The sequence below is a fragment of the Colius striatus genome, chromosome 2 (assembly GCF_028858725.1).
Source record: "Colius striatus isolate bColStr4 chromosome 2, bColStr4.1.hap1, whole genome shotgun sequence".
Taxonomy (NCBI): domain Eukaryota; kingdom Metazoa; phylum Chordata; class Aves; order Coliiformes; family Coliidae; genus Colius; species Colius striatus.
The window spans coordinates 97,550,717-97,574,666 of NC_084760.1; positions in this window are offsets into that span (position 1 = coordinate 97,550,717).

Here is a 23,950-nt window from a genome sequence, read left to right on the forward strand (position 1 = left end):
GAAAATGAACTGTTAGAGAGTAACGTAGAGGAAACGGACAGGGGGATCTTGGTGGACAGCAGGGTGAGCATGAGCCAACAATGTACCCTCGTGACCAAGAAAGACAATGGCATTTTGGGGTATATTAGACAGGCCGTGGTAAGTAGATCCAGAGAGGTTTTCCTCCCCCTCTACTCTGCCCTCGTGAGACTATATCTGGAATATTGTGTCCAGTTCTGGGCCCCTCAGTTCAAGGACAGGGAGCTGCTGGAGAGAGTCCAGTGCAGGGCCACCAAGATGATGAAGGGAGTGGAACATCACCCTTATGATGAAAGGATGAGGGAGCTGGGGCTCTTTAGATTGAAGGAGACTGAGGGGTAACCTCATTGATGTTTACAAACATGTAAAGAGCAGGTGTCAGGAGGATGGAGTCAGGCTCTTCTCAATGATGGCCAATGATAGGACAAGGGGCAATGGGTATAAGTTGAAACACAAGAGGTTTCAAAGAAATACAAGGAAGAATTTCTTCACTGTGAGGATGAGGAAGCAGTGCAATGGGCTGTATGGATGAGTTGTGAAGTCTTCTCTGGAGTCATTCAAAACTAATCTGGACGAGTTCCTGTATGACCTACTCTACGTGGTCCTGCTCTGGCAGTGGGGTTGGACTGCATGATTTTTCGAGGTCCTTTCAGCCCTTGAAATTCTGTGATTCTGCGATTCTGTGAATTAATAGTTACCCAAACAGAGAAAAAGAAATTTGTTTCTTATGTCTCATTTAACACTGTTAAAAATAAAAAGCAAACAGAAATCCTATGCATTTCTCAATTGGTAAATCAGTTTTAGCTGGAAGAGCTTGAAGCCTTCTTTGACTAGCCTGTCTACAAAGTGTTTGAAAGTGAGAAAGACTCCTGAAAATAGCTTTTTTTTTTTTTTCCCCCTCCAGCACTTGAAAGAGGCTGGGAAGTCCCTTCTCTAATGCAGTTACTGGGTGTCATGGCCGTGACTGTGACTAATGCTTCATAGCTATCTTGTGTTCAGATTCTTGGAAAAGGATAGAACTATTTTCAGGATTACTGAATAATGATTATTTATTATATTAAAATCCCTGACTTACATTGCATTATAGACTATTGAGTCAATAGCAATGCATGGTGTCTTAATCAGGAAAAAGTCTGATACTTAGGTTTTAGTACATCCATCATTCTAAACTTAGAATAAAGGAAAAGGAACATGATGTCATGAAGAAGCCAGTCAGGACTTACCTATCTACCTATGAATCAAACACAGTCTCATGCGTGTTCTCAGAGACAATTGAATTCTGTTCATGGTAGTTTCTTCCATACAGAGAGGCGGTATGGTACAAGAGACACATCTTCTGAGAGTTTGCAGTCTAGAGCCTGGTTTATTTGTTGTGATTTAATATGATGTATTCTGTACCTAATAAACAATTTAATTAAAATAATTATTACATTATTCAACTAAAATTGGAGTGATAATAATATGTAGATTCTTCCACTGAACTCATTCCCTCTGTAACATTTTACAGAGCAATGTCATTTGAAATAATCACTTTTTAGTGTAATAGCTCAGTAACCATAAATTATTTTAAAATACATTAAATGAATTAAAGTGAAGTAAAACAATCTGCATTGAGAGAGTTGTTAAACACTGGAACAGACTGCACAGGGAGTTGGTGAATTTATCATCCCTGAAGATATTTAAAACACACGTAGATGAGGTGCTGAGGGACATGGTCTAGTGATGGGCTTGGCAGTGTGAGGTTAATGGTTGGACTCAGTGATCTTAAAGGTCTTTTGCAACTGTAGTGATTCTGTCATTCTATGAGAGAGTATTATTTTCAAGGAGGAAAAGGCAAGAACACTGTTTGATTCAACAAGCTAGAGAGATGGGATGTGGAGCATCCATCTTTTGAAAAACTTAAAATGACACATAATAGATCAAGAGTTGTTCCAAAATTTAGGAATTTCACTTACAAGCCAAATGGATGTCTGTAAATTAAGCAAATAAGACTGAAGAAAGAGCTGAGTTAATGAATTTTCCTTTCCATGTTAGAAGTACCTAACAATTGGTGGAAAAATAACTAGTGTGGAGATCACACAGCCTAAAAGCAACTAGCAAGCACATGAAGCACAATTATGCATTTATTTCATTGTCTATGACTTATTCCCAAAAAGGCCTTTGTTCTCTGAAATGTTAAAAATTAACAGTATCATCATTATTTCTGAAACACTGTTTGTGGTAGTTTGAGCCTGGCTGGATGCCAGGTGCCCACCACACCGCTTTATCCCCCACCTCCTCAGCAAGCCGGGGAAGGGAAGAAAATAAGATGGGAGTCTCGTGGGTTGAGATAAAAGCAGTTTAATAAATAAGCAGCAAAGCCACGCACGTGGGAAGCAAAGCAAAAGCAGATAAAGCTGTTACTCTCTACTTCCCATCAGCAGCAATGTCCGGCCACCTCCCGAGAAGCAGGGCTTCAGTACGCGTAGCGGTTGCTTTGGGAAGGCCAGAAGTTAATCTCGCCTCTCCTTCCTGCTCCTCTCCCCCAGTTTATATTACTGAGCTGACGTCATATGGTATGGAATATCTCCTTGGTCAGCCTGGGTCAGCTGTCCTGGCCATGGTCCCTCCCAGGATCATGCCCACCCACAGCTATAGGTGAAGGTGGGGGAAGGAATGCTGGAGGGACAGCCCTGATGCTGTACGAGCAGGAGTCATAATATTGATATCAACAGCAAGCACAGCACTGCAGGAGCTGCTGTGGAAAATCACTACCATCCCAGACCCACTACACTGTTCAAAAAGACTGCTGTCAAGAAGAGGACTTCAGCCCTGGAAGTAATATGTTTTGAGTAGTAAAAAAGGTTCTACTAGAGTAAAGGGAATCTGATGAAGTTGTTTTTTTTTTTTAGGAAGCACCACTTACAAATTATTTTCCCTTTTACATCATAGTTCTACAAATTTCATTATGGCTGATATTGCTGCTTCAACATTCTAGTTTGATCTTGTTTGGCTTGCTTTTTATTTAATCTCCTTTGGCTTCCAAATGGCCATTTGTGATCATAGAATCATAGAGCTCAACCATTAACCTCACACTATCAAGCCCAACACTAAATCATGTCACTCAGCACCTCATCTACATGTCTTTTTAATATCTCTAGAGATGATGACTCCATCACCTCATTGGGCAGCCTGAGCCAGTGGTTAACAAAATTATCGCTAAAAAATTTCTTCCTAATCTCCAATCTAAATGTCCACTACTGTAACCTGAACCCATTTTCTCTTGTACTGTCATTCATTACTTTGGAGAAGAGACCAACCATCACCTTGCTACTACTCCCTTTCAGGTAGTTTTAGAGAGTGATCTCTTAGTCTCCCATTCTCCAGGCTAAACACCTCCAGTTCCCTCAGTTGCTCCTCATAAGACTTGTTTGTCAGATTCTTCTCCAGCTTCATTGCCCATCTCTGCACAGTCCAGCACTTCAATGTCTTTCTTGTAGTGAGAGGCCCAAAACTGAACAGAGTACTTGAGGTATATCATCACCAGCACAGAGTACAGGGTAACAATTAATATTATTATACTAATGTGATATTAATGAGGAAGCTGTAGCAAGGATAGTGTAGATCCACCATGTACACAAATCTAAACTTCATTGCAGAACTAAAGAATTGAAAACAATCACCTTACAATAACACATCTGCAGTGTCCAAAAAGCAAAACCTAACACAGTATTTCCTCATTTAAGAAAACTGACAAGCATAAGAGTGGGATATTTAACCTCATGTGTACATGAAAATCAGATTACAGCATATAAGATGTGGAAGTAGATTACTAATTGATCTTCCAGAAAACTAGAATCATAAAATGGAATGATAGGGATTGGAAGTGATCTTTAGAGATCATCTAGTCCAACCCCCAACTAGCATTTACATGAAATATATCCAGAAATGTGATTCACTTTGGCCTTGAGAAGAGAACCCATTGAGAGAAAGAAAACTTCAGGCAAACAAACTGGCTCCTGGACTAAGATCTCTGGATTCAAATCATGCTTTTGAAACAAAAATTGCAAGATTGAGGCACAGAGCAAAGTTACACATTCTTAAATCAGAAGAGACCATCAGTCTAATTTGATATTGCACAAAATCAAGACATTACTGACTGATGAAAAGTTTGCCTTTCCTTGGTACTACAATATAAGAAATAACCTTTCTGATGTATTAGTGGATGTTTGGCTCGTAAAAACAAAAAATTGGCTTTCCCTAGCACGTAGAAACTACTGCCAATTTACCACTGTTATAGGAATAGAGATTTACTTGTCCCTGGTCCAACATTCGTGCATTTATTTGATACATCAAAATTTTAGAAATGCTATTACAGGCTTTACAGAGAAAGAACATCTATGAATATTTTTGAGGTATCCTTCAGAGGCTGGGTCTCATGAGCAATAAAGTCCAAGATCAACCAATCAAACAAAACCCCACACCTCTAAACTCTTCCCTTTATGAATTCATCCATCCATGTTATCATCAGCCCTCTTCCTTTGGATTGTTAAATCCCAAGTAAAAGTGTTACACTGGAAGAAGAGGCTCATAAGTGAAAAAGCATTGCTGTAACTAAATATAAATAATCATCATGGTGTTAAAGAAAGGAATTGCACATATTTTAGGTGCTGGCCAATAGAGGTCAATCTTATTATACCAAAGATGAATTTGGCTTATTACAGCCTTGGGAAAGCATCTTGTTACAGCTTACCCTCATAGGAAGAGAAAACTAAAATTAGTGTAGAGAAAAGCTTTCATAATTTCTGCCTCTCTGCATCACCCACTCACCCATCCCTTCCCCAATTTATTTTTTTTAAGTGCCTTCTAACAATGATACTTTAAAATTTCATTTTGGTTCAGCTAAGAGGAAAAGGAGAGTTCAGAGTTATAACTCGCTCATCTTTTGTGTGTCTGATTCTTATAGGCAGGAAATTCTCATGGCATTTGATTAGTATGGCATATTGCTCACTGAATTTGTAGATGAGTAGTTTCAGCTTTCTTATATAAAAGCACTTTAAGCCTCTTTAAACAAATAAAAATGTCTGGTAATTTCAGAGTTGTGCATAAAGAGTGTCTTGGAATGACAAATTAGTGCTAGAAAGTGAATGAATATTTGTATGAACAGTAACTGGGTTGAAACTCTTCAGATATGAACTGGACATTATAAGTTAGCTTAAGGAGTCCTCATCCAAAAATTTGCACAAACAGCACATGACAATTGAAACTGCTTTAAATATCACTAAAAAAAAATATACTCAAATGCAGAAGAAGCCATGAGGTGATAGAAAGCATGAGACTAGGGCATCAGCTTGAGTTACATATAGCATTCTCATGCTGATTTGCTATCACAGAATCTCAAGGGTTGGAAGGGACCTTGAAAGATCATGCAGTCCAACCTCCCCGCCAGAGCAGGCCACCTAGACTAGATAATACAGGAACTTGTCCAGGTGAGTCTTGAACATCCCCAGGGAAGGAGACTCAACAACCCTTCTGGGCATCTCATTCCAGTTCTCTCTCACCCTCACAGTGAAGAAATTCTTCCTTGTATTTCTTTGGAACCTCTTATATTCCAGTATATGCCCATTGCCCCTTGGTCCTATCATTGGACATTGAGAATAGCCTGACTCCATCCTCCTGACACCTGCTCTTTACATATTTATAAACATTAATAAGATCACCCCTCAATCTCCTCCAAGCTAAAGAGTCCCAGCTCCCTCAGCCTTTCATCATAAGAGAGATGCTCCACTCAATCATCTTTGTGGCCCTGTGTTGAACTCTGTCTATCAGCTCCCTGTCTTTCTTAAACTTGAAGGGCCCAGAACTGGATGTAATATTCCAGATGCGTGTCACAAAGGCAACAAGAGGGGGGGGGAAATTTCTCTCGATCTACAGTCATGGTTTGATATGACACCGTTTCTGGTGAGAAGGAAGAGGTTGTAAAGATAGCTCCTGTTAGAAGTTTCTTTAAACTCTCCCCAGCTCTGAGCCAGATCCACTTCTGGGGCTGAGCCAATTAGATGTCTCCACAATCACTTTTTTTAGAAGAAGCCGGAAGAGAAGGGTTCTTCCTGTTCCTTCTTCTTCTCTCCCCTGTTTTCTGGATGGTGGTAGTGCAACAAATGGGAAGAGAGAAAGGAGCGACCATGTGGACTCCAAGGTCAGTGAGGGATGAGAGGAGGAGGTGTGCTGGGGCAGAGGCTCTCCTGCATCCTGTGGAGAGGACTGACGAAGCTGAGATATGTTTGCATTTTGTTAAAGACCCCATATCAGGGGCAGTGACTCACTTAATTAAAGACTCCGTGCCAGTGGCAGTGACTATGGCCAGAAGAGGTTGTGTCCAGTGTGAGGGACCCGATATTTACAGAAGGTAGACCCTGTCCCATTGATCACAACTCCCTGTCTTCTTACCTAAAACGAGTTAACAATCCACCTCACTACCTGATCATCCAGCCCACACTGTTTTGTCTGCAATGTATTTGAAGAAGCCCTCCTTCTTGTCCTTGACCTCCCTTGCAAGGTACAACTTTAACAAGGCTTTAGCTTTCCTAGTTGCCTCCTTACATCCTCTGACAACATTCTTATGTTTATCCCAAGTGGCCATTCCTTCCTTCCATGATCTATAGACGCTCTTCTTGAGTTCCTTGAGTTTGTCCAACAGTTCCCTGTTTAACCATGTGAGTCTCCTGGCTTCCTTTTTTTGATTTCCTACCTGCTGAGACGCTCACTTTCTGTCAAGTAGCTTAGTATGTGTGGCCTGATTCCCTCATAAATAATTTTATTCATGTTTGAAAAGTTATTTTTTTTTATATATAAAAATGACCTTTTAAGAAAGCTTTGTCTGGTAAATTTGATAATCACTTTTTACTTGGACGATGCATTATCATAGCTTTACTCTGCTACAGGTTAATTCTGAGAAGCTCACTCTAGTACATATATATCTCATATCCCCAAACAAAAGAATAGTAGGAGTCCTTGAAAAATACATGTATCCAGCCAATTTTTCCTACTCGTAACTGTGTCCACTACTGCCTGAAATCTGACCATGTTGCAGGGGCTGTTTTCCAATTGTGGGATAATGACATTAGCATGATGTATCGAGAAGTCATCTAACTAATTAATTGAGCATTTTGCTTTGATTATATGGCTTGTGGAGGGAGGAGAGTCCATCTGGTTTAACTTAACTGTTTCTTTATTCATGCAGCTTAAGAGATGTGTCCTATGACTGTCTGACTAGTTGATAGGAATTTTAGCATGAGTAAACAAGAGGCACAACCACCAATATTAAGGTGGTAATTCATGACCACTTACAATGGGCATCTTACCTACGTTTCTCTCCAGCATTTGAGTAAACAGCTTTATCTGTAGTGTGTATCTTTCCAAGTAAAGATTTTACACACACCTTCCTATGGTAGCATTTCTTCTTGTGTCCCAGTATGAATTCATACAGCATCAATGCTCATAGAAATTTATAGTACCAATAACAGGTTCAAAATAACAGTACATGGAATACCTAAGTATACCTCTTCCATCTAGTAGGCAAGAAAAATACATTACAATGCACATCCAAAAGATTCAGATAAAAGTACCTGATTTTTATCCACAAAACGCTTACTATTGTTTGCTCTTAAAGAAATGTAAGTTTAAAATTGTGTTTGCTGTAACAAGTCTGGGGCTTTGAGAACTTTTTCTCCATTATGGCAAAACATTGTTACAGATTAAATTTGCTGTTGACAAAGACAGAAGCTGACCTAAGAAGTGATGATGACTGTAGGGAAAACTGCATGCACCCATAGATGAGACCTGTCTACATGGCTTACATTGATAAGGTCAGATAAATTTCATAGCTGGTTGTGTAGTATGGCTTTTGTTGCGATTTTTTAACCATCTGTGCATTCGGGAAGCTGTTTCAATCAGAACAAGAACAATTTTTTGAAACAATCACTTGTAAAGAATTTTGTCTCTAAGACTAATCAATTTAGCATATTTACAGAAATGTGGAAACAGTTCCCATCACATCTTAGTGTCATGCTTTGGCTCTGCTAGCAAAGAAGCACCATGAAAGTCTCTCACTCGGCACCTCCATTCATCCCCACCCTTGTTAGGATGGCAGAGGCCCCAGCAAAATGGGAGTAAAAAGATAAGCAAGGTTGTTGTGGATTAAGACAAGGGCAGGGAGAGCTCGCTGCCAATTACGGTTCCGGGCAAAATAGACTCCACTACTTGACTTAGAGAGGAAAGTAGGAAAGTTCATTCTACAAGAAACAGAACAGAATAAAAGCAAAAAGGGAGTAGGATGATGAGAAAATGACAACCAGCACTTTAAGATCTCCCTTTCTCATCCCTCCTTTCTTCCTGGGCCCAGCTCACTGCTCCTGATATCTCTACCTCCTTTCCTCTCAAAGGTTTGGGGGGGCATGGAATGGGGAATGTGGTCAGTCTCTCACAGATGGGCTCTGTCATTCCTCTCTTCTCAAATGAGGACAACTCCTTGTATTCTTCCCTTGCTTTGATATGTGGTCTCTCTCCTGGTACACAGTCCTTAATGAACTTCTCTGATGTGAGTTGTTCCTAGCAACTATGGCTCCTGCTGATACAGGATCCCTCACATGGGACACATTCCGTAGTGAATATCTCTGGTGTGGATTCTTCACCATGTTTCAGTTTCTGCAGTTATAGGCTCTCTCCTACTGGACATGGCCTCCTCTGGCCATAGTTACTGTCCCTGGCTTGGGGTTCTTAGAAAAATGAGTCTCTGCCCCTGATAAAGGGTCGTTATCAAAATGAGTCTCTACTGCTGATGCAGGATCTTTAAACAAATGCAAACAAATTATTGCTTCACCAATCCTCTTGTAGAATGCAGGGGAGTCTCTGCTCCAGCACACCTTCTCTTCTCTTTCCTCACTGACCTTGGAGTCCACATGGTTGTTTCTCTCACTCTTCCTACTCCTTGCACCACCACCAGCAAGAAGAAGGAGGGACAGAAGAAGAAGGAGAAAAACAGGAACAAGCCTCCTCTTCTGGCTTCTTCTTAAAAAATGATCATGGAGGCATCTAATTGACTCAGCTCCAGAAGTGGATCTGGCTTAGAGCTGGGGAGAGTTTTTAGCAACTTCTTACAGAAGCCATCTTTACAAGCCCTTTCCCCTTACCAGAAAAGGCTGTCATGTCAAACCATGACAGTAAGTCAGTGTAAACATAAGTCATGAGTCATATCAGTCACAGGGAAAAGCAAAATCAAGTGTTCCAAAAAAACTTCTTTATCTGCCCAAATAACAGTTTGATTTTGCATTCTCTTGAGAACTTTATTCTGTAAAAATATTGATTGAGCTCTTAGCAGTTTGATAGAAATTACTGCTTTTAATCAAAAAAATACATGGAAGGATGTATCCTGGTGGGCATTATGTAGATGAAACAGGCTCCTTCCACTCTACACTCTCTCACACTTACAAAAATCTACTATCCTCATTGTGGCAAGAAAGGATAGTAATGCTTTCCAAAAATAGTGATTGATCACCCTCTATTGAACAAGAATTATCCCTCAAAATGCCAAATATTTTACTTGCATGGTTTCCAGTTACTCAGGTACTTACTGTTTCCTAGATACTCAGAAAGCCTCTGGGAAGTCTGACTGTATTAGGAAGCTATCTTTGAGACAGCAAATGAAGTAAATACATCATGGCATACATCTGGTTAGGTAAGGGAGTATGACATTGTATCAGTAAATATCTCCTTCCTGTCACCACATAAAAGTGAGAACTATTACATTGTTATCTTAGATGTAGCATTGCAATATTTTTTTACTTTCCAAGTAAAAGTGCCCTTTCACATGCAAATGTATAAAATTCCCTATAGAAAAAGTGCAACCCTATTGTAAAATGTACACAGCTTTATAAACATCCTCAAGTACTGCAAAAGAGAGCATGGACGTCAGTAGTTAACCTCCAGAAACAGAGTGAGCTAGCAAATTTGTAAACATTAAGAGTATAAACTCTGAAAAACATTTGAGAGAAAGGAATGTAGTTACCAGCAGAGAGACAAAAATGTCTTAACTTGCATTCTATGGTACTCGTTGATCTGTAAATAAGAGCAATTAAATCAGAATACTGCTACTGGCAGAATATTGTGTTTTATACAAAAGCTTGTGCTTCCACTGGGCCCACAAGAGCACGGGTATCAGACTGCATTTTGTTTTGCTTGCACAACTGCTGAGGTCTCTGCTTACCCTGCAGAACAGATTGTTATCTAGAGGGTTTCTTAGCAGATATGAGAAATACAGACAGTTGACTCTGAGGTCACAAAAATATCAAAAATTTTGATATTTCATATTTTAGGAGAAATATCTCCTAGATATGCAAGCTGAGGACATATTATCTCCATCAAAATCCAATGGCTCTCTAGAGACTGTTTCACTATTCTCAAGAGTAAAATAAGTATGAAAGCAAAAGGTTTGTTAGTTTGACAGGTGAGGAAGAAAATAAAATGGGGATTCACAAATCTCAAAGGTCTTAAAGAAAAAGACAAATCATGTCCCTAACCTCCAAGAGTACTGAGACTAGATGACACAAATTATTTGTGTATAGAGAGCATACCAAATCAGTGGCTATATGTGATCCCTACAAAAATTAAGGGTTTTAAAAGTGTTTCCCATCATGGACAACAACTTTTTCTCCTAAAGTCCAGAATTACTTAAATTTTGCTAGAAAGTGGACACATTCTTTTTTGTATGTACTCCAGTCATTCTCCAGTCCTTTCTCAACTCTTATGCCTCGCACTTTGAGAGAACTGCCACAAGGCCTGTTTTATAATCCTTCTTAAGGGCTGATTATATCTAAAGTAAACAGTTCTGTATAGGTCTTCCCATTTTATCCTAGAGAGACAAGATTTATTTGATATTTTTTATTTAGTCATTGGTACCTATCATGCTATTCTGAACAGATTAAAATGCTTATGTTCCGCTACCCTTTTATCTATTGCAACATCTACTCCCTTGTCCATGTTTATTACTTTTCATAGAATCCTATATTCAAACTACATTTTATTGAAATACTATCATTTCTCCTCAAATGTTTCTATGCACTTCCAAAATGTAAACTATCATCAGTTTTAGAAGTTCTGCATTTGTCATAATCTTCATTTGCAACAATCACAGATTCCATCTATGCATTACATTGTCATGCACAGATATGGATGAAATAGACAGACACAAAGTAGTAAACTTCTTATGTTTTATATTTTCCCACTCTTCCTTTAATGAGAGAAACAATTTTACACATTGGTATTAGAAGTTGTCTTTTGAATGTAAACTCTATCATCTTGCCAGAGTTTGTATCATATCCTCCAACCTGAAGACACAGTGATTCATCAAAAACCACCCTGTAATCTCAATATTTTGAATCTCCTTCTATATTGCTTGTCCTTAGTACATTTCTGCTCTTCCCTTTCATTAATCATAAACAAATTTTATACATATTTTTCCTCAGCTTCTTCTCCAAAGGCCCAGTGTTGCTCTCACAGAACTTCTTTCCCTGTGATTTCATTTTTAGGTACCACGCCAAAGTTAGAACTATTATTCTTAATAACTCTGTTTTTATTCCTAGTTACAGCATATTTGATGAGCTGTTACTGACTCTCCATGAAATAATTCATGTTCCACTATAATTTGCAGGAAAACTTGGCTTACACAGAAAATAACTGCTTTTAAAAATAATAATTTAGTTTACATAGTAGTTATTAACAGCAGGTTTCTTTTAGTTCTTCCTTCTGTTTTCAGCTTGGTCTTTTCTATCATATGTGGTTACACCTGTACTGAAAATTTTTAAGGGCAATTCTATGAACACCCATAGCCAACAACAACATAAAGACTTGTCTCCATGTATTTGAGGCCTGCTGACAGCAATATGATTAAAGAGCTTGAGTTCTTTGAAGCCCATCATTAAGACCAGGAAATCATCTCTGAAACAATGAACAAAGGTTTATCACACAATTCATCACAATGTGGTGCTTTCAAAGGTATTAAGGGTGTAATATTTGTCTCTCCTTTGCCTCCCTCATGTATATCTTTAACAAACTCCTATTGAAGTGTTAAATTCTGAATTCTTTAATAGCAAATACCTGTCTTGGGTGTCTGGTCCCTAAGCCATATTTCAATGGTAACCCAAGGCATTATACCGGAGTACACTAATTTCCTAAATTGCTATAAACATTAGAAATGCCTTTCTTACTGCAGGCATTGGTCATCAAATTTACAGAAGCATATTATTTCTTAGTTGGCTTCCATCATCTCCCCTCAGCAAAACTCTTTACCAAATCCATGTAACTGCATTGAGTTTATTCATTCAAAATTGCACAGAGTAGGTCAGGATATATTTCTACAAACACATAATACAGAATTCTATTTTTCTTTTTCTATTTTTTTCCTAATGAAATACTAAAGAGAGCTGCTCAGCAAGTCCTGAAAATGACATAATTTTATATTCAAGACATTTCATGTTTGGATATGTATTCTGAAGCAGATGGTGATTCTTGGAAGAAGTTGAAGAACTGAAATTGTAGTATTCTGCCATAGCTAAATGTTCTAGAAAATTAATGTACATTATAATGCAAAAAAAAGTACAAGATGTGTGGGAGGTTGATGTATCAATCGTATCTATTTTAAAGTGAACTTATGTGAGAGTTACATAAATAAGTCTAAGACTTCATGGTCACAGAGAAAGTATCATTTCAAAAAGCCATCATTCTTCAATGAATAGGAATCAACCCCTGCTAAGATAATATGGTACCACTAATGTTTACAAAGCATGATGATTACTGGAGTACAAGTTCCAAAGCAGACTCTGAGTCTAAATTCTGCTGCAAATTGAATTCCTAGAAGCTTGCTTAGGTGCCAGCATCAAGCAGATACAAGCAGATACTGCCTGATGTTACCCTGAAATTGTTAAAGAAAGCTCAGATTTCTCCACCTAAAGCAGTTTTAAATATCTTATTCAATTTTCCCCCTAATGACCTATAGAGAACCCTGAGAATTTCAATTAAATTCTGAATGATCTATAATTGATAAGGCCATCAATGCTGAGATTCTGAGTACTTTAGATAAAGAAATTATGAGCTTGAACTTGCAATCCTAGAAAATGAATAAGATTCAATCAGAAAAACACATGTTTATATTTAGTAAATAATAAATTGAACTACTTCAACATGTTGAAAGCTAATTAGGTGGCAACTACAGAGGGGAAAATGTGATGGTGCTACTAGCTGACTACAGCGAGTATGTATCATGCACCTTACAGGTCAGAAGCCCTGGTATACTAATAAGTTCTTAAGTCCTTGTACAGGATCTCCAATAGTTATCTGCTGATGAGAAAACAATACTCCAAATTTCACTAAATAATATCATTGTGAAGTTTGTCTTTATAAGGAGATAGTCATCCTAAAGCATGATTTTTGTACTATTATTGACAAATACTGTACTGTCCTAAACCATCTTATTTCCTAGTAGGTACAGAGAATGTTGTTTGGCTTTGCTCATTGTTTTGTGAGAATGGTATTTGCAATACGAGTATCTCCACAAGGTTCAAGTTAAAGATGATAATAAACTTAATAAATAAAAAGGTGCAATATTACCTGATCTCACAAATCTTCAAGATATTTTAAGCTGTATGAAAAATGTTTTTCTACAGAGCATATTAAATATTTCCTGGTTTATTATCATAGATTGCTTAATATCATTACTTTGTTAAAAAACAACTGCTTTTCATTCAAATCTGAAAAGAAAATTAAGTGGAAGCATATTTTAATAAACAATATCTTGGTTAGGGTTTAACAATATGTGACAATAAAAAACCATTATTAGTTCAGTTGAAAGCATTCGTAAAAAAATTTTGAGTAACACTGATACTCCTCAGTCCAACAGTAAGGCAGTGTAAGGACAGATTTCAAGTAGAAAGTAAGAATTCTAGTCCTTCCTCAGGTAACCACCTTCACTAAGGAGGATGTTTGTAAATTCCCACCTGAAAGGAATGGGCTGTGGGAAGAATGGAGGAATGATCAGTAAAGTCCAGATGATTAATCTTGTGCTATGAATGAGACCACGTAACTTGGGCACAGAATTTAACATTTCCTGGGTTTTTTGGTGGTTTTTTTTTTTTTAGACTCTGGAATTACTAAGAGGACTTTGTAATATTTACATTCTGTAATTACCTTCAGCAATTTCCTCATGGCACTACTAGGCAAAAAGAAAAGGGCTTTTGTTTACAGACAATGTTGAACAAGGCAAATTTTTTCTTCCTCACAAGGGAATAGGATGTGTACTGAATCACACTGACATATCCTTGGCCCAACATGATACTGATGTGATATAAACTAACCTCAAAGTAATTTGATATAATTTCATTTCATACAAGAGTTGATTTAGTTTTTAAGGCTTTGCTTGGTAGGTAAACAAGTATAGGGCATTTTATTAAGATAACATAAGAAGTATCAGCAGCAGAGCAGGAAAGTAAGTGCTGTTATCGGATTTGAACATACATTATTTAAATCAGCGTCAGATCATCTATGTTAAAAGAAAATTTAACTAGTGATTTTATGTGTCTTACCACACCAGTTACTCACCAAGAAGGATTTCTGTATTGTTTTCAAGCAATGACTATTTAGTCTTTCACTATTTCTATTGGAGTATTTTCATGACTTCTCTAGACATCTAAAAATCCTGCTTGAAGCTGCTGAAACTGCTTGCCATTTTCCAACTTTTTTTTTTTTTCAAGTGAATGTTCATTTAAAAATGAAATTTGTTCACTTCTTCCATTAAGCTATTTCCCAGTCTCCCACTTCCATGTTCAACTTTCTTGAATTCTGCTGACTTTTAACACTGTTGGTTGGTCATTCCTTAAAAATGCACCCTTCAAAGCTTTTTTAAGCCTTCGTCTTCAGATTCTGCTACTGATTGTCTCTCTGATCCCTGTCTTAGTTTCTCCTCCAATGAATCAGTTTTCTGTTTTCACTCTGATTATTTCTACACTGCAGCAGAGACATTGACAAACTAGCTTTAAATAAGCCAGCCCCCTTAAATCAGTCTTGCCGTAACAGCTAGAGATCAGGCCATTTTCTTCCTCATCTTCCCACTTCATGCTTTCATATTTTCCATACATCAAGATTTTTAATTTTAAAAAAGTTCTTGTTAAAGCATTATCCTTTGCTTGGCAACACTAGTCTACACCTTTAATCCTCTTATTTAGCTTTTTAATATCCTCAAGGCTCTCTTCTACAAGCTGTTCACAAACCAGGTGCTTAAGATGGAAAGCAAATGATAAAGAATATGTAGATCTTAAACAATGCTTCCATATTTTTTTCCTTTTCTCTCAACTTAATTTTCTATCAATTCTAATTGCTACCTCCATGAAACAGTAAGGATGTACATTACAAGTGGGAAGCATTTAGTTGAAGGCAATATTGTGTAGATACCAAACTAAAATTCCTGCTGTGTTTTACAGATATTCTCTTTCTGCAATATGATTGTTCCTCCCTCCTTGCCAAAGGAGATTAGGTACATTTTTTACTGTCAGTTTAAACCCATATTTAAGGTTATTTGAAACAAAGCCTCAGGCTTCAGTTTTGCAGCTTGAGATGAAATCTATCTGTATTAATGAGTTCTATAATTGTCTTGTATAACACAGCTTTCAAACCTGTAAACCTTTTAAAATTATTTAAATCTCATTTTAAACTTACAAAAGCACTTCATGGATTCTGTTTGCACTTTTCAGAGAAGACTTCTCACTAAAAGAATTTCAGTTATGTTTCTAACTTAACAAAATAGTTTAAAAAAAAAAATATTTGCATGCAGTAAATAACTTCTGTTTATCATGTAATTATACTCCTCCACAAAATAACCTTAGATGTAAAACTTATACATTTTTATCCACCACTTTCTCAGTCTTACAAGTAAGCTCTGAGTCATGGCTTTTATTTCTGTCATTAGGATTTTGTTCCAGCACATGCCAGAGGGATGTAAAAATGAGTGAGGTCCAAGGCTATACATAACAATCAGAGCTCAAGACACTTTACTTGATACCAGGCCACTTCACTTATATTAATCAGGATGCTGCACGCAAAATAGGACAATTGTATACAATGATCACTTTGTCTAGTCCCCAAATAAAAATGTTTTACCTTTAAAATACAGAAGTTAAGTATTCAATCAAGATTCTTATGAAGTATGTCTGTATAATCATTTCTTTTACAAAAAGAGTCCTTGCATCACTGATCAATCAAAGCATTTTCCCTAAATATACTGCACTCATAATCTTAAACTAAATATTTAATCTCAACTCACAAATTACAGTGACTTTAAAGTAGCTTAATCCCATATTAAGAGGCCAGTAGCTTGGATACATGTTCCCTTTTCTCTTTCTGTAGTGTCCTTCAGTTGCTTTGGCTAAAATCTAACAAAAAATCATTGAAAACAAAAAAGCTGTCTACAGAAAACAAAGTTCCTACAGACTTAGATATTTTTTAATTGCCACTTGACATTTTGTACTACTTAGCAAAACTAGGAAAGTGCCAAGTTCTGTTCCTAGCCATACTTGTAAAAAATGGCAGAAATTAAACTGATTTCTGAAGAATATCCATGGAATGACATTGTCTAAGAAACTCTTTTAAAATTTTGTTTATTCTCAGTGAATTCCATTCACCCACATGACACAAGATGGTGAGAAAACCTTGTCAATTGGTAGAGTCATCTGAGATGTCAGGTTCTATTTCTGAAATTACTCTCACACATAAACAAACATGGCAGCATTCACCAGACTTTCCACTGTGAGAAGTTAAAGACTATCTCAACCTGCTCTGTCATGATAGTTTCTGACACTGGGGTCATGGCTTCATGTTTTATCTATGCCTGCTTATTCCTCTGGTTTTCTCTGTTTAGGTGTGTACTGGAAAGGTACACACCATATATGATATTATTTTTTCTTTCATTTCTTTGATTTTCTATTAATCAAGAGATATTGAAGTGGTTAGTCTGTAACAGTCAGTAGCAAGAAAAATAACAAAACAATACAGGAACAAGTGCACTTTAGAATTATCACTGAACGTGAAGTACCTTCCTGAAATCCTTCAAAGTCATATTTAACTCTGCTTGCTGTGTACAGTTGAAAGAGTCTGGCAATGATAAAAAAAAAAAAAGGATTGCTGTAAAAGGTTATGAACTTTTACACCTAAATGAGTTATTATCCTTCAAACTCCTTCCTCACAACTACTTTGTAAAACTCAGAATACAAGAAGACTGTACTGAAAGTTGTTCCTCAAAGTTGAGAAATATACAGTAAGTTTTAATTAAACCAACAGATGTAATGATATCTACTCAAGGTCAAACTCCGGCTTGAATTGAGTCTAGGTTTCCTTTCCTTACTGTAAGATTCATGCTTTAATTCTCCGTTTTCTTACACCATGCATTTTTCTGCTATTAAAGTGAGAAAATGTTAGAGTGTATTTTGCAGCTACAAAGGGCTTTGAGAAATGCCCAGCAATGTGGGTTCAGCCTGAGAGTAGAGATCTCAAGGGAATATGTTTGTAGACTATACTGGAAGACCATTCTTTTTTTTTTTTAACTATGACATTCCAAAGGAATTCAAGTTGTATATTATCACTTAGAGTCCACTTGCATGCTACAATGCTATCTAAAACTGATGGTAGGTTCATGAGATTAAAATACAATTTTCATTTTTTTCTAATAAAAAAACCTTAAAATCTTTGATGGAAGACACTGTATCTAAGAATAAAAGTGAAACAAAAACCCTATAAAAAAGCTGGGTTTGGACTTGTATCTCTATAGTCGGCAAAGAATATTTTTTTCCTCTAGTTTTGTATCTTTTTTTTTTTTTTAATCCAAGAAAATGTCAGTCAGTGGGTCACAGCCACTAGGTTTATACATGTGCTTAATATTGAGGGAATACTTTGGAAGTGCTCTGCTGTGCTGCCATTATAGTTCAGTCTTGTTTTCTTCCCCATGAACAGTAAATATGTCTCAGGTGTGAAGGTGTGAAGGGTGTGAAGATACCATGTCTTCGGTCTCATGTATGCTTGTAATATTTTGCCAACTATAATGCAATTTGGACTTCACACACTAAGAGATAATCAATATTTCATGACTTTTGCTTTACCAGTGTCCTCCAAGTATCATAGAATCATAGAATGGTAAGGCTGGAAGGGACCTCCAGAGATCATCTAGTCCAACCTCCCTGCAGAAGCAAGTTCATCTAGATCAGGTTGCATAGGAACATGTCCAGGCGGGTCTTGAAGACCTCCAAGGAAGGAGACTCCACAACCCCTCTGGGCAGCCTGTGCCAGGGCTCCCTCACCCTCACAGTGAAATAGTTTTTTCTTATATTTAAGTGGAAGTTTTTGTGTTCCAGCTTCATCCCATTACCCCTTATCCTGTTGTTAGCTACTATAGAAAAAAAAGATGTCTCAACCTCCTGACACTCACCCTTTAGATATTTGTAAGTGCTAATAAGATCTCCCTTCAGTCTCCTCTTTTCTAGACTAAACAGCCCCAGCTCCTGGAGCCTTTCCTCATATGAAAGATGTTCCAGTCCCCTGATGATCTTGGTGGCCCTGTGCTGGACTCTCTCCAGAAGTTCTCTGTCCCTCTTGAGCTGGGAAGCCCAGAACTGGACACAGGACTCCAGACTGAGATTTTAGCAATCAGTTTTTATTTCTTTTCCCAGCTTTGAGAGGTTGGCTTTCCTCTTGACATGCAAGACGTCCAAATAATGAAAACATCAAAATCCTATTCACAGAGTAAAGAACGTACGTTCAGCTCCCTGTCCCCTCCCATCCAGTCCTTCCCTGGGACAAGGTCTCACCAAAAAGCCAACAAAATCTCAATAACTTGTTGCTGTCCCTGGGTGTGTGAAAACATTGTTTCACATGTATATTTATTTTAACAGTGCTTTTGACTATCTTCACATACAAGGCACTCATGATGGGAGCTATTACTCTTGTTCAGGATCAAAAAGCATGCATCTACCTGGGATTCAATGGCCACAGCTATAGGCTCAGGTCATGTGTAGACTGGAGAGAAATGTTTTCCTGCTTGTAGAGGCCTGGGCTAAGAAACCAGCATAAATATATCATGCAAGTATGAGGCAGGAGTGAGAGGCAGAGGAAGGCTTTTTGAGGACAAATTTTACTGGAGTAGCAAGCTGATATTTCAGAATAGGAAAAATGTTGGATGGCTGTTTCTCTTGTATTCTGAAAAACAGGATTTCCTTAGAAAATAGACACACTGAGATCATACCAAAACCAACATGTGCTCATGCTACAAATTCTTCTATGTACACGGAGTGTTCTTGTGGGTTCTTCAATTTTTACTAACTACTCATATTAGGGAAATAGTGGTATTAAATTCAGCTCCTGTTAGTATTTATGGATTGTCTTCAACAATATGAGATAGCGCTATTTGTATCAATTATTCAGTGGTTTCCTCAAATCAAAACAGAGATTTCCTGAGTTTACAGAAACAATGCTAGCAATGGACAAGCCCTGTTTTGTAAAGCTTATATCAAGCCTGCATCATTGCATTTGCAAATTAGCACAGGTCTCCATAGATACTTTAGTACTTTCTTGTGCAGAAAGCTCAGCATTTCATCAAATCACAGATACAGATTAAATATCACACTTTAGGGAATAAAATCTGCTATAATTAAAAGTAAAGATGCTATATTAAGTGTAATCAAATAAAATATAACCTGCAGAGGGTGCAATGGCAAGTTGTGCATGAAGAAAGAATAACGTACACTCCACCTGAAAAGTATTATTAAATTCATAGAGGTTATGGGTGTTTTTTTTTTCTTTAACTGCTTTGGTCTCTTTCTTTACTAAATCTGGATATACAGGATGGAAAACAAACCAAAAAAAAGAGAGCGTGTTATAAATAACTTAAGTTAGGAGAGCTGATAAAATATGAATACCATCCCAAGGAGCTTAGTATGTCATAGCTGCATAATAGAAAAGGGAGTGAAGTGCGTATGTGCCCCTGCTGCTTAACAGTAGGTTTGAAAGAGGCTGCAAAGGCAGCACAAGTGGAAAATTCCCTTGTTGGCTGCCTTCCAAGTCATCTATTCAGCTTGTGAAAAATATGATGTTTTATTTGATATCAAGTGTATGGATTGGGCTTTTTGAGGTTTTTCTACAGAGAAACAACTGGAGAATGGAGAGAGACACTGGAACCCAGTGTCTTCTGTCTTTCCTCCTGCCCCCTCTTATCCATTCCTTTATTATTTTTAAATCTCTCATAAAATCTGTAAAATGCTTTCTTCACACAACATAGCCAGTAATATATGCGATGGATAACATGAAAGTGCATTTCTGTGATCATCTTTTCTGGTCTCAGAGATGAACAGTAGCCTAGTAACCAGGGGCTGCTAAATACTGATACCTTGATTCACTGCGGCTCTGGTAAGCCTGCCATCTTCTATCTCCAGGGGAATCACTGTATTAAATTTACATTAAAGACGGCTGCATGACTGACCCAAGGGTCATATTAGCATTTTCACTCCAGTAAGTTGGTCAGCAGAACATTTTTGTACCATGAAAATTATTCCGGTACTCTATTGTTAGGAATTAAACATTTATGAGAAATTTTGTAAGAGCATATTAGCATGAACGAGCTGGTAGAAAGTACAATAAGGGCAGAGCAGTATCAATATGTAGATCTGAGAAAGAAAATCAAATTGGATTCTTTTCATCTCAAAATGAAAGTGGGCACTAGGAAACCAGCAGGAATGTGAGTGAAAGGAATACTATATTTACTGGAAGAGACACAACAAAAGTAATGGTGACAAATGTGCTTAATCCCCCCTGCTCTTCTGCACTCACTGGGCTCTATTCTCACGCAGACCCCTTCATCAGATTCAAAGTTTGCCAGCGTAAAGCAGATAAATATAGGCCAAAATCTCCTATGTTGCTCCTTTTTGATGAGCACAACATGCAGAGCTACTTGGATTTTACACCCTTGAGGTTCAAGGATCAGTCACAAAACAGATGAGGGACTAATTGACATTTGTTCTGTACTTGAAAGGAAACCAATCACCGTATGTTAAAAAGGATCAGTCGGAAAATACTAGTAGAAAATAGAAATATAGAAAATACTACCTAGTTTAGTGCAGAAGGATTGAAAAGGAACTAGCAGGACTTGGCATTCAAAATGGAATAACAGGTCTAACAGCTCATTAATATCTATTTGTCTGTACTCTAGATAATTCCATATGGATGAGAATGACTAAAGAAAAATAGTTAGCAATGTAATATGCATGAATAAGCACATTTCTTTGCACTGAACAATAAATTTAAGAGCAGTCCAGCAATGAATTTTGTTATATTCAAAGGATATTTTGCTGCTCTGTTCCTTCTCCTCCATTTATTTGTTTATTACCCATAAGACTGCTTTCTAGGAAGACAGCTTTTATTGACAAGGTCACATCAACATGCTAAGGTAATTTCAAGCATCTCTCTTTTCTATTTCTAGAAAAAAAAAGGAATGACTGGATGGTTTCCAACCTGGGAATCTGTCTCTGTAAACACTAGCTTTTAGCTGTACTTCTGCTTCAATCACCTATGTGTAAAACAAGAAAGGAATACCTCATCAATCTTTTGGCATTTTGAGAAAGTATTTCACACTAAGGATGTGAGATGGTACGTTTGGAAAGAGGATCACTGGACTTCTGTCAGACAGGTAATGACTGGATCTGGAGAGAAAAGGATGGATTTTGACATCAGGAAAGGCAAAAAAATGTAAATGATATCAGACACAAGGTAAAAGAATTGAAATACCACTATTCCCATCGGATATACAGTGGCAGATTCTGGATTATCTCCTGCATTATAAAATCAATTAGTCAGGAAACTATTAGTTAAATAATGCACTAAAGCACATGTGTAGAAGAATCATATGTGTCTATATATTAAAAAAAAAAAAAAGTTTAGAAAGAACTTTCTGATCTCTATTCAACCAAAAAGCTTTTTGAAATATATTCACTGATTTTAGGGGTAATATACCCAACTCCAAACTAAAGTGATATATTTGAAATGAATGACTGACTTGAACGAAAAGCCTGTGTTCCTTAAGCAGCACAAAAACTTCACAAAAACTTTGTACTTATCTCTTTATTGAGCTTTGAAAAAGTACTCATATATATATAAATACTAAAAGTTTTTAGTTTAACACATTTTGCTTTTCTCCTAAACTTTGAGGTTTTAGGGTCTGGTTATTGGTGGGGTGTTTTGTTTGATTATTTTGCCTTATTCTTTGCTGTTTTCTCTTGAAGTTTTTTTTCATGATACTCATACCTGATTTTTTGTTTCTTTTTTTTCCAAGGGTGTTCATTTTATTCTTGTTTTCTCTGTTTAGCATCTTCAAGGCATCACTCCTATCAGCAAATGCTTGTATACTTGTATGTATTCAGACCTCTAGGAGTCTAAAATCTGATGCAGACTTTATAAAGACTCAAAGCCTTTCAAAAGTGTTTGACATAAACAGCTATTATAAATGCATACACAATCTCTTCCTGAAATAACAAGACATTTCAGTTGGAGCTAAGACAATAGCTTGCTGATGGTTAATTTTGCAAGTTAAGGTACTGCCATGTTCACTGCACTGAAAAATTGCTATTGAGCACTAGAAGTGCTCTCAAACCCAGTAGTCATGATACTGTGCCAGGCTCCAGGGAATCAAGCCACCTCTACACTGTTTGTCTTCTCAGGATGGCTGGGAACTGGCCCAAGCCCTGGCACAAGGCAGAAAACACTAAAAAGCTGCTCTAACTCATACCTGAGTGCCCACCACTCTGACAGCCTGTTACAACAGCAGGGACTGGCAGGGCTCAGAGGCACTTTGGCTGTAGACCTTTTCTTATCCAAACACATCCCACAGAAAAAATAGACAGCAAAATAAAAACCTTGATACTTTGCCACAAGGAAATCCCATTCCACTGAAGAACCCTCCTGGGACTGTGTCCATGACTGTTGTGATTGCTTCTGGCAACCGTAGTAGATGGAAGAACATAGCTAAAACATGCCAACATCAAGCTTATACATAGTCTTCTACTTGGGGCAGCCATTTTGCAGAAAACAAGATTTAAGAAATACTTCTAAAGTAGACAGGAAAATTTTAAAAATGTATGTACTACATCAGTTTGGACATAACAACAAAAAGTTTTGTAATTTTATTTAACTAATATTTTAAAATTCTTTTTGTAAGATTTGAAAATAGGGAGGAATTTGGTTTTGTGTTGTATTTACAAGATGATTTTACAGATATTATAAATGCTATCCATTTGCTTTTGCCTATTCACAAAGTGGTTGATTTAGCAATAATCTTAGATCAATTATCACTTCAGAAATTAAGACTGGACTTTCAAAGGGTCTGCTTTTGAATGAACCACTATGACTAATTTGTGCAGTTTTCCATTTTTTCCATGAGAATGCAGATTACAAAGAGCACAGCTATTCAGTCAGGTTGTAAATAAAACTGTAACTGTATAATAACTTTCATTCACATACACACAGGATAGAAGCAAATCTTCATTCTCTGACTGAAGGGTTTTGAACCTGCACTTCCTAGACTCAGACTACCAGGATATGCAATATTTCAAAAGTGGCATTTTCATAATCTTTATACTATAAACTATTCAAGTTTCTATGAGGAGTAAAGTATGGAAAAAAAGAATAGATAAACATAAGCAGGAATCACTGTATCCTGGTGATCTCAGTAGTCACCAAGGGAGGATCTGACCCAGCAAGAGCTTGTTTCAGTGAATGCATAATGTTGAGTACATACTGCAGCGGAGACATGAACCCATTTCACACCTCTCCCAGAGAGACCTCCAAGTTATTAGGCTGCAGTTACATTTTTTTCCTC